Source organism: Mobula hypostoma, chromosome 7 (assembly GCF_963921235.1).
Source record: "Mobula hypostoma chromosome 7, sMobHyp1.1, whole genome shotgun sequence".
NCBI lineage: Eukaryota > Metazoa > Chordata > Chondrichthyes > Myliobatiformes > Myliobatidae > Mobula > Mobula hypostoma.
Window position 1 is genome coordinate 136,821,948 of NC_086103.1, and position 13,484 is coordinate 136,835,431.

The window sequence follows — 13,484 nt, forward strand, 5'->3', positions numbered from 1 at the left end:
CATGTTCTTTCAGCTATCATTGAACAGATGGTACAGAAGTCTGAAGTTCCACACCACCAGGTTCAGGAACAGTTTGCTTTAGGTCATATCTGGAAATTCCAGTTGGCGGACAATTTCCCTCCACGCTGCTCTGACATATTGGGAAATCATGTACTTGGCAGATTACAGCAGTGGTTTGCCTTTGCCTACTGCTGGGTGAGTTTAAAGAGATCACCACCTCTTGCAGTGGATGACCAGGACGTCTAAGTGCCTTGTCGTGCTCTTAGCACTCCACAAACGCCTGCTGACCTGCCTTCTTGACCGTTGGACCATTAATCGGTCTCCTCTGCTCAATCTGCCAGGGCCAGACTTCACACGCTGGGATAGACAGATCCCCTACCTTGTCGAGGGTCGAAGACCCGTCAGCTACCCTCACCTGGTTTGGCCTGTCTTCTGAGATGGTTTACCGGGGTGTGGCCACTGCACCTGCCACAGGTGAGAGCTGAGCGCTGGGTAGGGACCAAAGGTGGAAGAGCTGCCCTGAAAAAGGGCACAGCAGGCCCCCCACCAGAGGTGCTACCCCTCCCTAGGCACCCCATACACCCCCCAAGAACAGTAACTTGCCTTCAACTATTCAGTTCTTGAACCAACCTCAGAACCCTAATCACTGCCCATGCTAATCATAGCAACATTAACTACTTTGACCATTTTACAATATTGTGGGCTTCTTTTTTTGTTCAAATTGTGTCCTTTCTTCTGCAAATTGTTTATTTTATTTCTAGTGAATGTTCTGTCTGTAATGCTCTGTGCCTGTGATGTTGTTACAAGTTAACTTGTCATTGCTTCTGTGCATAAATGAACTTGAGTTTATGATAATAAACTTGCCTTTGACTTTCAAATTCAGAGTGAATGAACAGCTGGGGAAGAATCTAAAACTGAAACTTCAATTAATGGTGTCTGGTGGTAAATCACCTGAATGGATATTAATTACCTTGCTGCTTTTGAGATCAGGAAGTCCGGACACATCTACCACTCTATGTTAGATAGGTCAAAGTGACAACAGTCACGTCAAGGGAAGGAATAAATGCATGGACATTTTTCTAAATGGGGATCAAATTCAGAAATTGAAATTGCAAAGGGAATTGGGAGTCCCAGTGCAGGATTCCCTAAAGGTCAACTTGCAGGTTGGACTGGTAGTAAGGAAGTTGAATGCAATATTAGCATTCATTTCAAGAGAACTAGAACATAAGCGCAAGCATGCATTGGTGAAGCATTATAAAGGTGAGATTTTACTGCTCTTGGAGACAATAAAAATCGGCTGAAGACAGAATTGTTTCCTTAAGGGGAAATCTTGCCTGACAAATCTGTGTAAATCAATTGAGGAAATAACAGGCAGGATAGACACAGGAGAGCAATTGGATGTTGTTTTCTTGGATTTTCGGAAAGCCTTTGACAAGGTGCAATACATGAGACTGCTAAACAAGATAAGAGTCCATGGTATTACAGGAAACATTTGCATGGACAGAAGATTTGCTGACTGTCAGAAAACAAAGAGTTGGAATAAAGGGGGTCTCTTCTGTTTGGCCACTAGTGACTAGTGGCTTTCTACAAGGGTCAGTGTTGGGTCCACTACTTTTCACATTATACTTTAATGATCTGGATGACAGAATTGATTGCTCTGTAGCCAACTGGATGATACAAAGATAGATGGAGGGGCAGCACACACAAAATGCTGGAGGAACTCATCAGGCCAGGCCCCATCTATGGGAAAAAGTACAGTTGACATTTCAGGCCAAAACCCTCCAGCAGGACAGGTAGTGTAGAGAAAGCAAGGAGTCTATAAAAGGACAGATTAGAAGAATGGGCAAAGAAGGAGCAGACAGAATCCAGTACATGAAAGTGTACGGTCATGTACTTTGGTAGAAGAAATAAAGGCAATAACTATTTTCCAAACAGGGACCAACTCAGAAATTGGTGGTGAAAAGGGATTTCAGAGTCCTAGTGCAGGATTCCCTAAGGTTAACTTGCACATTGAATCATGAATAAGGCAGGCAAATGCAATGTAAACATTCATTTCAAGAGGACTGGAATATAAAAGCAACAGTGGGAGAGTCTAGGACCAGAGGGTATAGCCTCAAAATAGAAAGACATCTCTTTACAACAGAGATGAAGTATTTCTTTAGCCAGGTGAGGTGAATCCGTGGAATTCATTACCACAGATGGATATGGAGGTCAAGTCATTAAGTATATTTAAAGCAGAAAATGATTAATAAGGGCATTAAATGTTATAAGAAGAAGGCAAGAGAATGGGTAGAGAAGGAAAATAAATCAGTCATGATTGAATGGTAGAGCAAACTCAATGGATTGAATGCTCTAATTCTGCTTCAATGTATTATGGTCTCATGGAGTCAAAGACTGGAAAATTACCAAATATTTTTGAATGCTATTGCTGGAATGGTGCTTGGGGATAAAGTGCTGAGGGACAAATTTGGACATTAATGAGTACTGTATGGTAAAGCTGTTGAAGGAAATATATTGCGTACCTTTGGGCAGGACTAAATCAAACTGAGGGGCTATGCTTTTGTGGCTGAACTCTGAAGAATATAGTGAAGGTGAATGGTTGGATGAAAATGCATCCAAAATTGTCATGAGCCCTGCGGACCTGTGCACCTGTATCTGTTAATTGTTGCCTCATCTAGAGTTGTTAAACCCTTGTGGTTTCTGTTTAATCCTGTCAAATTTATTTTGACTGGCATGGGTTTTCCATGCACTGTGATTATTTAAAGCGGTCTCCCAATTAGCACTTATCCTGGGGCCCTTTTATTTCGAAAATGTTTCATCTCGTGGTATTGCGCAGTTGTGTGACCGATGTTCTGTCGGTCTGTTGAATAAACTCATACTTCTGTCTCCACATGGAGTCTGTTGTTCTTCTGCACCTGGGTTCAGTCGTCTGTCAGTGGACATCAGGATACAAAATATTCTGAGTATTCCCAACTGTTCAACATTCGGTCATGAATCAGAGAATCCCCTGTCATAAAAATGCTGGTATTTACAATTCCAAAACATCCAAATACTCCAACAGGATCAATCAGTCTCTCTTTAAATATAAAATAGTAATAGACTACTTAGTTTTATATTCAACATTTGGATTAAAAACCCAACATAGATAATATTCCACCCTGAGATAAAACTCCACACTTGAGTAGTATTAAATTCTGGGATAATGTTCAACACGTGTAAAATTTCACATTGAAGTAATATTGAGCCATGGGACATTTCTCTGTGCTGCAATCATATTCCAAATGGTTACATTTTATATTGATGTAACACTCCATATGTTTATAGTGCATGCTGTTTTATATCTCACACTAGATCAATAGTGTACAATGAAGACATGCACCACTTCCTTTCTGACTAATTTCCAGACATAGCTAGAGGGCCTCCTGCACCCCTAAGGTCTTGAGTAGCTCAATAACGTTTGTGATGATGCCACCGTTCATGAAGGTATTGGCTACAAGTACAGAGCAATCAAACTTCACAATTACACAGAGCGTAGCCTTTACCAAAAACTTGCATACTCTGAATGGAACATTAACTGGGATGACAGCTATCTTAACTATTGCCTTTCAACACCCCACTGTGTGGCAGCAAAGTGTCCACAAGTTTATTATTAGCAAACATGTCTATGAGTGCACAGGATGCCGAACATTATGTACTTTAAGGAACCATTTCATATCTTTCGAGATTTAGTATGGTAATTATTTCTTTCCCAACTATCCTCTGGGGTCATCCTGAACTAATCTTGCTGGGGTACAACGAGTCACGTTCACTGAACAACACCAGAACTAACATAATGAAAATATTATATTAGTTTAACCCCTCCACCTCTCTTACACTCCTTTTTATCATGTTGGTAGTTTGCTGACAAGATGTCAAAATGGTTTGCATCTGAACTGGAAGGTGCCCAGTAGTTTGATAGTGCTGTTTGGGAGGGTTTTAAATAGAGGGGCAGGGGGATAAGAACCACTGGAACAGGGCAGAAGGTGGGAAGGTTGAGGGCAAGAAAGATGGTGAGACATGTAAGACTGATAGAAAGGGGAAGCTGATGAACAGTGAGGGATAGAGGAGCTGAAATGTGTCTATTTCAGTGCTAGGAGCATTATGGGTGAGGAGGATGAACTTAGACCTTGGATCAATACAAAGAATTATCATGTTGCTGCCTTTACACAGACTGGTTATGTGAGGGAGAGTTCTGGCAGTACAACATTCCTGAGTTTTGTTGTTTTTGATGTGACACAGAAGGGGTAAAAGAGGTGGAAAGGTTGGACTACTGATAAATGAGAATGCCTCAGCAGTGCTCATTGAGGGTTCATCCACAGAGAGAATTTGGGTGCACTTCCAAAATAAGAAAGATGTAATTACGATGATGGGATTATACTATAGGCCACCGAATAGGGACCGAGAGGTGGAGGAACACATATACAGTATAGACAGATCATGAAAAGTTGCAGGAATGATGAGATTGTCATAGAAGGGAACTTTAACTTCTCCAGTATTGACTGGAATTTCCTTACTCTGAGAGACTTGGATAGGGTGGGATTTCTTTGTGGATCGGAATCAGAATCAAGTTTATTGTCGCGACCTTCTATGACATGAAACTTGCTGTTTTGTAGGAGCAGTATCCTGCAAAGACATAAAATTACTGTAAATTACAACACAAAAAAAGAGTAATAAGCTAGTGCTTGTGGGTTCATGGACCTTTCAGAAATCTGATGATAGAGTGGAAGAAGAAGTGCTTGAATTATTGAGTATAGGTCTTTAGGCTCCACTTTCTGATCCTTCTATAAATAATCTTTGGAATTCTTATCAAAGAAATCTGTGGAAGTTCAGTCGCTGAGTATACTCGAGAAAGAGAGTGATACATTTTTGGTCAATAAGGAAATCAAGGGCTATAGTGTTAGTATAGGTAAATGGCATCACGATTGGCCAAGATCTTATTGAATAATGGAACACACAACCAGGGCAAGTGGCTTACCTCTGCTTCAAGTTGGTATATTCTTTTATACAATCCATCAACATCTACTTATCAGTTCTACCATTGACCCTTTTGGATTCATCTGCCACAGACACCATCAGACGCCCGGCTACCGGCGTCCTCATTGGGTGCAGCCTTTGCCTGAAGAGGCATAACCTACGAAGTAGCAAAGGCATGCTTACCTCCTTGCAACACACATCAAAGTTGCTGGTGAACACAGCAGGCCAGGCGGCATCTCTAGGAAGAGGTACAGTTGACGTTTTGGGCTGAGACCCTTCGTCAGGACTAACTGAAGGAAGAGCTAGTAAGAGATTTGAAAGTGGGAGGGGGAGGGGGAGATCCAAAATGATAGGAGAAGACAGGAGGGGGAGGGATGGAGCCAAGAGCTGGACAGGTGATTGGCAGAAGGGATATGAGAGGATCATGGGACAGGGGGCCCAGGGAGAAGGAAAAGGGGGAGGGGGGGAAAAACCCAGAGGATTGGCAAGGGATATATTCAGAGGGACAGAGGGAGAAAAAGGTGAATGAGAGAAAGAATGTGTGTATATAAATAAATAATGGATGGGGTACGAGGGGGAGGTGGGGCATTAGCAGAAGTTAGAGAAGTCAATGTTCATGCCATCAGGTTGGAGGCTACCCAGACGGAATATAAGGTGTTGTTCCTCCAACCTGAGTGTGGCTTCATCTTTACAGTAGAGGAGGCCGTGGATAGACATGTCAGAATGGGAATGGGATGTGGAATTAAAATGTGTGGCCACTGGGAGATCCTGCTTTCTCTGGCGGATAGAGCATAGGTGTTCAGCGAAACGATCTCCCAGTCTGCGTCGGGTCTTGCCAATATATAGAAGGCCACATCGGGAGCACCGGACGCGGTATATCACCCCAGCCAACTCACAGGTGAAGTGTCGCCTCACCTGGAAGGACTGTCTGGGGCCCTGAATGGTGGTGAGGGAGGAAGTGTAAGGGCATGTGTAGCACTTGTTCTGCTTACAAGAATAAGTGCCAGGAGGGAGATCAGTGGGGAGGGACGGGAGGGACGAATGGACAAGGGAGTCGTGTAGGGAGCGATCCCTGCGGAAAGCAGAGGGGGTGGGAGGGAAAGATGTGTTTGGTGGTGGGATCCCATTGGAGGTGGCAGAAGTTACGGAGAATTATATGTTGGATCCGGAGGCTGGTGGGGGGGGGGAGATGGGTAGGTGAGGACCAGGGCAACCCTATTCCTAGTGGGGTGATGGGTGGATGGAGTGAGAGCAGATGTGCGTGAAATAATGGGGGAGATGCACTTGAGAGCAGAGTTGATGGTGGATGAAGGGAAGCCCTTTTCTTTAAAAAAGGAAGACATTGACTTCTCTAACTTCTGCTAATGCCCCACCTCCCCCTTGTACCCCATCTGTTATTTAGTTATATACACATTCTTTCTCTCTCTCTCCTTTTTCTCCCTCTGTCCCTCTCACTATACCCCTTGCCCATCCTCTGGGTTTTTCCCCCCCTCCCCCTTTTCCCTCTCACTGGGCCTCCTGTCCCATGATCCTCTCATATCCCTTTTGCCAATCACCTGTGCAGCTCTTGGCTCCATCCCTCCCCCTCCTGTCTTCTCCTATCATTTTGGATCTCCCCCTTCCCCTCCCATTTTCAAAGCTCTTACTAGCTCTTCCTTCAGTTAGTCCTGACGAAGGGTCTCGGCCCGAAACGTCGACTGTACCTCTTCCTAGAGATGCTGCCTGGCCTGCTGCGTTCACCAGCAACTTTGATGTGTGTTGCTTGAATTTCCAGCATCTGCAGAATTCCTCGTGCTTACCTCCTTGACTTAGCTAGCCATGATCCTACTGCTAGATCTCGTCTAGTTGCATACCGGTAGAACAGCACCTTCACAGCTATTACACATCAAGGGGCAAGAGAGGGTTCCAGATGTGGAGGTGCTCAAACGTGCTGGGGCAGTCAGCGTAGAATCGCTCATTACAGCTCCTCAGCTGTGTTGGACTGGTCATGTCACGAGAATGAGCGATGATTGTTTACCCAAAGCTGTTTTCTATGGTGAGCTACATGAAGGAAAAAGGAAGCACGGTGGTCAGAATCTGCCCTACAAAGATGTGCTCAAGCACCAGATGAAGATCACTGACATGAATGTCAACAGCTGGGAGAAAGATGCCTTGGACAGAAGAAGTCGGCACTGCGTTGTCAAGAAGCCAATCCCAGCTACCAAGGAGAAAAGGCAGAAGAAATATGAAGCAGACATTCGGTGCTAGACTAGTCAAATCACAAATGCAACCGATGTGGGGGACAGTGCCAATCCAATGCTGGTCTTGTGGCCCATAAACGTGCCTGCAGAGACTAAACTCTCAGCACAGTCAACATTGAAATCGATGGACAGCCGAAGAACAAGACATCAGTTCTATCTGAAGAGATAATATTGATAGAGTTTTTGATTTCTAGAATGTACTTACAGTATAAATCCATTCTGTGTGTTGGACAATGGTTCTGTAAATACTTGCTTGTCTTGGTGCTGTGTGTGACCTGCTTTGTGTTTCATGGAATCTTTTGATAATTCCAGCATATAAAGAGGCTATTCAGCCTATTGTCTCTAAGATCAGCAACTGAACATAACAGTGTAAAAAGTCTTTTTATCACAGTTTTCCATGACCTGAGGCCATCAAATTGAATATACATCTTCTGATCTTGGTGACAGCTTCCCCCCTCTCTCCCACATCGAAACTGATTTTGAGCTGTCATTTCTGCTCTCAACCTTCGTTACTATGAGCTGGTGCTTCTCCAGTCCAGTCTTACATCTGGTATTCCCTAGAAACATCCTCGTAAATCTCTTCTACTGGGAAAGTGGTAACTGGATGGTGTTTTCTGATAATAATCTAACCAATTTACAAATTCAGCACGAGCTCCTTTCTTTTCCACTTGTTAGCCTCTGGATGTGAATCCTAGGAATCTTTTTGGTTTAGCAACCATTCTCAATACGTGCCTGCCATTTTCAAAGATATCTTCACACACCAAAGTCCCTCTGCTCCTTCATACCTGCAATGGAAATGTAATTTAGTCAATATTTGTTCGCCTCATTACTTCTGCCAAAGTTGATCACTTCACATTTCCATACATTAAATTTTGTCTGGCCTATTCCACGGGGTTACATGTTCCACATTCTAACCACTCTCTAAGAACGATCTCTGAATTCTTTAATAGATTTATTGGAAAGTATCTTGAATTTTGAAGTATACTGTACATTAGAAAAATGTTTCTACTTTTACTCCAAGTAACCTATTTATAATTTTAAATATCTTTGTAGGTTATTCTCAAGCTTGACTTTTCAAAAGAAAAGAACTTAGTGAGGCACACAAAGAGAGCCATGAGATAAGCATTTCCATCATCCCCATATATTCACAGTCTTTTTCATTATATGCAGATATGATGCCTGCAGCTCTCTTGACCCATGACAGCACGTTATAAAGCCATCAGTACTGCTGAAGTATGCTGCAAAAGACTATGTGGTGATATAAAAATTACAACTGAGCTGCCCCTGTGCAATCCTTCGAATTCATTGGAAGAATAAGTGAACCAATTATTTGTGTTCATTCCCAGACAAACATCCTCGGCGTGGAAGCATTCAGTTGCCTACACTGTTGCTGTGCAAACCACCAGACTCCCAATCAGACCATGCTGTTCCAACTCTGCCTCGGAAAACACTGGAAAACAGAGGAAAAGATGCAAGGATGTGCTCAAAGCTTCAATGATTAAAAGAAAAAGTGCTGCTGGTTTAATAAGGCGCTACCTGAAAAAATGCTACATCCTCATTGACTCTTGAGTATCATTGGCTCATGATCACTCAATGTGGAGGAGGACAAATCGAATGGTAATGATAATCATAAGTTCTTGTTTTGGAAGCATAATACACTCAGTATAAATGGTGGTTACTCAAAAATTTTCCACCGATGACCGAATTGCCTCACTATCAACCTTGTTATGATCTTGCACTTTTTCATGTACTTGCACTGCACTTTTTTGGTAGCTCTTACATCAGCTTTTCACTGTAACATAAGAGATTCTGCAAATGCTGGAAGTCTTGAGCAACAACTACAAAATGCTGGAAGAACTCAGCAAGTTAGGCAACATCAATAGAAGAGAATAAACAGACATAATTTTGTGCTTATTGAAGGATTGCAGCCTAAAATGTCAACTGTTTACTCTCCTCCATAGATGGTACCTAATGTGCTGAGTTCTTCCAGCATTTTGTAGATGTTGTTCAAGCTTTTCACTGTATCTTAGTACTTGTGACCAATACCAATACCTGTCCACTGCATCAGGCAATACCTGGCACGTTGGTGGAAGAGTCCTTGGTTCTCAGATCGGCCTCATCAGTCATCTCAGAACTAAAGTGAAAGCAAGTCATTCTCAGTTCCAGGGGATAACTTAAGGAGGGGAAGGGGGAAACAAAGTGAGCAAGTTACTTGTCTTAGGCTCTATTGCGGGATGTACAAAGCAGCACATCATGAATAGTAGTGGAAAATTGTATGCTTTATCAATTTGCAATGAAAAAAGTACTCAAGTCCTGTATGCTGCAATATTGCTGCCAACGACAATGGTTGTGTAGAACATAAATCAATATCAGTGGTTCTTGCTATTAGACAGCTGCAATCCAAATTCATCTGGGATATCTTTGCAGAAACAGATGATTGTATTTAAGAAAACTCAGCCCTTTAGAGATCATCCTGTTCTCACAAAGGTCTCCAAGGTTTAATTAAAATCTGTTTCTTGGAGTTAGCCATCATTGCATGGTCTTATTTTCAATCCAATTAATGAGATGTAGGTGCACTCCCTTGGCTCTCCCTGGACTGCTGAGTGCACAGCATTGGATGAATGGTTAGAAGGTTGAATTAATGCCAGTGTAGCCAGACATAAGGCAACTGAAATCACGGTGCCATCATCACTGTTCTAGGAGGGAAAATCATTATTGCTACCTTGGGTCTTTCCAGCTCACTATCTTCAACAACTACAAAAAGCTGAGCAGTTCAAGAAATGGGCTTATCACCAGCACCTCTGCCTTGCAGGAATGAATAAAAAGATAATGGGTCTTCCATGAGGGAAATGCCCCTTAGAAGGGTTGAACTACCAGGTAGTTATTTTCTCACAGGTCCTCCGGGACAATATTGCTGCTATATAATTCTATTTACAAATGTCAAGACAAAGATGGTTCTGTTGAAAGTATTTCTAATTTTGAGCAAAATCACATCATAGGAAGATAATATTCTATAGGCCCTGTTTTTCCTTTAAATTGAAAATGATCATTCCCCTCCACCCCTATAGATATATTGGTTATAATGCTGATATCTCTACTTTCTTCCACACAGCTATGGGTATTTCTTGATAAAATAAGTTGGTTTCAAGCAAATCAACACCTTGCAGTCATGATCCACTAGGATTTATGGAATGATTGCTAATGACAAGAGATGAATTGGATCAAGGTTACCATTCTTCCATCATACTGACAGGTTGTGACTGGAGGGGAGAAAATTCAAACGATTGAAAGTGCATTTATTATCAAAGTGTGTATGCAGTACACAACCCTGAGATTCATCTTCCCCAGACAGCGGCAAAACAAAGAACCATGAAACTTGCTCAAAGAAAAAACCTACTGATTAATATATAATCTTCATTGTACTGCAGAGTATCGGACATGAAAAATTACAGTGCTTCTGAAACCAAGGAACTGGAGGCCACCACTACTACTACTACATCAACTCAGGCCTAGGGGGCTGGCGTCGGGCATGATGACGAACTCTCCATTTCTCGCTCTCCCTCATCAGTGTGTTCAGTTCATCTACATTAGCCGCGCCGCTGACTTCTAGGAGCGTGTTCATCATAGTCATGGGAGGGCGCCCAGGGTTTACCCTCCCATGCTTGGGCTCTCATATGATGACCGGGCTGGCAAGTAGCTCGGGGTGGCGTAGACAGTGCCTCGCTAGTTGTAGTCTTCTCGCGAGATCAAGCGTTTCCTTAAACAGGGCTCTTGAATAATGGGAGAGTAAACACTTCAGCTTCCCTCTGTTTCATAAAGTGTTCCTCTTTACCTCCTCTTATTCAGTGTCTTGAAATGGTGTAAGGACATTCAAAGTGACTACCACATGCTTCTCCTCCTTGTATAACTCATGCTCCAGCATTTAGTGTCATCTTTCATCAGCTTTTCTGATAGCAAATTTGTCACGAGAGATGGTAAAATAATTTGCCTTTATCTTGCAGCTGCTGCAACAAAGACCTGACCCAAAATGTTAACAACTTTTTCCCCCATAGAAGGGGCATGAGTTCCTCCAGCGCATTGTTTGTTGCTCCAGATCCTAGTGCCTGCAGTCCCGAGTGAATTTATCTGCAGCTGCTATTGTGTACCTTCTTTCATATCATTCTCAACTCTTTAACTTGAATTGGTTCTTTACTCTGCACTTTGCTCTGCTCCCATTCTAGCTTTTCTGACTCATTTGCCCAGTGCTTTTCCCACTCCTGCAGAAAACAAAGCTGACCTTGGCAATCGCAAGGACGCCAGAAACCCAAAATACTCATCTGCGTGCTGTAAGTTTGAGATGTTGCCAGCGATGAATGATGGCTGGAGTTGTGTTAATAAAATGTTTATGATAATGTGCAAAAATTAAATGAGAACTCTTAAACTAACAGTGCATCATTAACTTATCAGTCCTCTGACATAAAAAAGAATCGTTCCACCATGTGTTTAATCTTAGCATCTCTATCCCATAGGCTAAACGTAAAGTTGGAATTGCTGCAATTTACCCTGAAGGATGCAACCATAAAAATGAGTCATCATTGCTCCTTAACTATTAGTTGTCTTGTTGCTGCTGTTATAATTTAATCTTGAAGGTCGTAATCCAAACTAAATATACACAGCAGAGGGATACCGAGTGGGTATATGTGGCATGTGATAAAATACAGGGGAAATTGAAAAAAACACAGGGGACTCTGAAGATGCTGGAAATCCAAAGCAACACACACAAAATGATGGAGGAACTCAGCAGATCAAGCAGCAACCATGGAAATGCATAGGCAGACCACATTTTGGGCCAAGAACCTTCTTCAGGACTGGAAAGGAGGAGGAAAGATGCCAGAACAAAAAGGTGGGGGTAGGAGAAGGAGGACTAGCTGGAAGGTGATAGGTCAAGCCAGGTGGGTGGGAAAGGTAAAGGGCTGTGGAAGAAGGAATCTGATAGGAAAAGAGAGTGGGCCATGGGAGAAGGAAGAAGGAAGGGACCTAGAGGGAGGTGACAGGCAGGTGAGAAGAGGTAACAGGGCCAGAGTGGGGAATAGAAGAGGGAAGGTGGAGAGAAAGGAGAAATTGATGTTCATGCCATCAGGTTTGAAGCTACCTAGATGGAATATGAGGTGTTGTTCCTCCACCTGAGCGTGGCCTCATTGAGGCAAAAGAGGTGGCCATAGACTGACATGTTAGAATAAGAATGGGGAGAAGAATTAAAATGGTTGGCCACCAGTAAATTCCGCTTTTGGTGGATAGAATGGAGGCGCTCGACAAAGCGGTTCCTGAATTTACATTGAGAATCCTCAGTGTAGAGGAGGCTACATTAAGAGCACCATATACAATAGACCTCAACAGAGTCAATAATGTAGTGTCACCTGGAAGGACTGTTTGGGGACCTGAATGGAAGTAAAGGAGGAGGTGAATGGCAAGAGTAGCATTTCTGTCATTTACAGGTATATATGCCGGGTGTGAAATTAGTGGAGAGGGACAAGTGGACAAGAGAATCACAGAGGGAGCAATCTCCACAAAGCAGAGATTGAATGCAGAGACTCATGGGGTGCTAGGTGAGGACAAGAGGAACTCCAACTCTGTTAAGAGAGTGGGATGATGGGGTTAGTGCAGATGTCCGGGAAATGGAAGAGATGAGGGTGAAGGCAGCATCAATTGTGGAGGAAGGTAAAACCTGTTCTTTAAAGAAGAAGGACATCCCTGATGTCCTGTGAAGGAAAGTCTCATCCTCGGGAACAGAGACAGTGGGGACAGAGGAACTTAGAAAAGGAAATAGCATTTTTACAGGAGACACAGTCAGAAGAAGTATAGTCAACATAGCCATGGGAATCAAAGGTCAAAGTTCAAAATTCAAAGTAAATTTATTATCAAAGTACATATATGTCACCATATGCAACCCTGAGATTCATTTTCTTGTGTGCATTCACAATACAAGAAACATAATAGAATCAATGAAAAACTATCCCTAACAGGATGGACAAACGAAGTGTTAAAGACAGCAGAGGGTGCAAATAAAAAAAGAAACAATAAATAAATAAATAAATAAATATTCAATAACTATCTAGAACATGAAATGAAAAATCCTTGTGAGTCCATAGGTTTTGGGAACTGTTTAAGGATGGGGCAAGTGAAGTTATCCCCTTTAGTTCAGGAGCCTGATGGTTGAGGGGTAATAACTGTTCCTGAACCTGATGGTGTGGG

General features: G+C 42.7%; 1 long non-coding RNA gene across 3 annotated transcripts in view; it reads right to left on the reverse strand.

Moving 5' to 3' along the window:
* LOC134349569 (uncharacterized) overlaps positions 1–13,484 on the reverse strand; it is a 77,295-nt gene that overhangs the window by 5,626 nt on the left and 58,185 nt on the right. For all 3 annotated transcript variants that reach the window (XR_010018713.1, XR_010018712.1, XR_010018714.1), the window contains one exon: positions 6,813–8,038. This is a non-coding gene — a long non-coding RNA (uncharacterized LOC134349569). The remainder of the gene's footprint in view (positions 1–6,812; positions 8,039–13,484) is intronic.